The sequence below is a fragment of the Belonocnema kinseyi genome, chromosome 3, assembly GCF_010883055.1.
Source record: "Belonocnema kinseyi isolate 2016_QV_RU_SX_M_011 chromosome 3, B_treatae_v1, whole genome shotgun sequence".
NCBI classification, from domain to species: Eukaryota; Metazoa; Arthropoda; class Insecta; order Hymenoptera; family Cynipidae; genus Belonocnema; species Belonocnema kinseyi.
Window position 1 is genome coordinate 59,282,473 of NC_046659.1, and position 2,683 is coordinate 59,285,155.

Consider the following 2,683-nt stretch of genomic DNA (forward strand, 5'->3'; position numbering starts at 1 on the left):
AAAAAATAATTACTTATATTATTGCAGAAGCATTGTATCACTTCATCCTTAAATGAGACAAAGCGACACACAGTTTGGTCTGATTTGAAAAAAAGTTAATGAATTAAGATCATTAAACTTTGAAGAGACCTAAACCTCGAAATTCTATTATCTTCTTTTATTTGTATATTACTAGTCAGTACGCACTGACTAGTATTAATGAATTTTCCGTAAAAAGAACCGGTCAAGCATATCACTAAGTCTAGTATTACGTGATTTTCGATATGTTAAACTTGAAGGAGCTGGAAAACGGTTAGTTTTGAGGAAAATTCCCTAATAGTACGCAGTTAGACTTTTTTACTCTACCGCTTAACTCTGAGTCATATAAATCTTCCCAAGCCAATGCAGTGGCATTTACCGAATCACAAATAAACTGTTTGCTCATTAATGTAATTTTTATAATTAAATCCAATAAACAAATGGGTTAATATCGTTATATATAAATAAACAGAAAAACATATCGTTTCTAAAAAAAATAAGGAAGTTCATTTTTCTCTCAGGCTTAAAATGGTTGCAGCACAATATGTCGAAGACATTTTTGTTATAGTTGGATTTTTGAATATCCTACATAGGGCTGTCTGGGTATATATCATCAGTCACGGACACATTTTTTGATGCAATCAAGTGATCTTATGAAAGTTTATTTTTTACCTCATAATCCACGGAATGGGTTGCAGTCAAGTGCATGATAGAAAAATGTCCAGAGGTACCGGCTTAGGTTTCGAACCCCGGACCTCTAACGTAAAGTCCGAGTCTGAGTCATCAAGGCTTCTTGAGCCCTACGATATTATTTTTTTAAATCTTTTTTTCTGGTAAGCCCAGGGTTTCATCACCAGCCACGAACTAAGTTAAATGCCTGACGAGATCAAGATGATATGAATTAATTTAATACGATATTTGAAAACTCTTGCGATATTGTTGCAGTAGGTACGAAATTAGGAGCATTATGTAGTTTTGAATTCGTCTTTTACCGCTGTTGTCCTTACGCAGCGGCCGCGAGTATTGAAGGTGACACTAGTTGTCATTCGATGCTTTCTTAAAGAAAGGTACCTAAGGTGATGAAAACCGAAAATATTTTTATTCCGTGTATCCATAGATTGACAGTCACCCTATTTAATGCAAAAATCAGAAAAATTATACGCGTAATACTTTTTTTTTTAATCGAGCCTGGCAGCGGACGGTAAAGAGCATGCTTTCTAGCAGACTGTTGAGCCTGCCGACACACTTCCTATCACTCACCAATACTTTCACATGTTCCACGTTCGTGTCTTTTTACATGAAATAAGACTCTATTTGATGTGGTTAGTTCTGGTTAAGTAGACAAGCACTGTCGACGATGTAGACTCTTCCATCTTTTTTCTCACGTACCACGATTTCAGGTCGATTAGCTCGGATGTAATGATTCAGCTGGATAGTAATATCCGAATATAAGATGTAATCTTCGTTTTCCTAAAACAGGCACTTGAATGTATCTATAGGTATCCATTCTTTGAAGTGTTCTACGACTAGGGAAAGTTGTTGACGTATAATGTGCGCACATATCACTATGTCTGTTCGTATATTCTCTCTGAGCCATTAAGCCACAAACATCAATAATGTGTTCGATGGTTGCATTGGTATCTCCACAGAATCAGCATTGGTCAACCACTTCTTGATGTAACACGTGTTTGCGATCATCTCTGGTGCCGAAAACCCTGTCCTGAATCGCAGCGACGAAGCCTTTCATTTCTGGAAACATGACGCTCTTTTTCTAGCGAAAAATTAGATGTCCTATTATCCACGTCATGTTGATCTAGCATCAGATGGTGTTGTAAAGTGCAATATCTCGCTTACTGTTGACATCATCTACAAACTGTATAACTTGTGACTTACACAGTTTCTTGACTTCTACAATGTCCCTAATCCCTCTATAGCATGGTAAAACTACCGTTTTCATCACTAAAAGTGTTATAATGCATTTATTTTTAGTATTGTAAAACGTTTTTTAGGTGCCTTTTGATCGCAAGAATTCACAGATTTTTAATTTAAAGGTTTTAGAAAGCTAATTTTGAAATTGAGAAATTTTGTTTTTAATTTTAATCCCCGTTATTCAAACTGCTTAATAAAGGAAGCATCCATGGCGGGTTGGACCTTCTACGTGGCAACAGGTACTGCCACGAGATTTTTACCATGTTCGCTTGTAAGAACATAAACCGTACATATGCATCAAATAGCACTAATTGCTTTCTAAATAGGAACAGCCTACTGATTAATATATGAAAACAGGTTTCTGTTTTAAAGATTCAAACATCCAAACAGTATAATCGAAATATATTCGAAAACACTTACAGGGTTCGTTATAAAAGTAATGCGCATGGATATTTTTTCACACCACTATACCACGCAGCGACCTCAGCCAGGTGGAAAAACGTGGAGGGGGGTCTTGCCGACACAGATCACAGCAGAGCTGCCAGATCGTGGATGGAAATTACCCCCACCATACCTACCGTTTGGGAGCCGCAAAACAGAAAGTGCATGATTACCACTGTGAGTTCATCATAGACTCGTATGTAAGCCGAAAATGCACGATTCGACCTCGGAGTTCTGCTGTACGATGATTGCCGATCTGAAGGCTTCGGAAGACTTCGGTGGTCTTCTATTTATA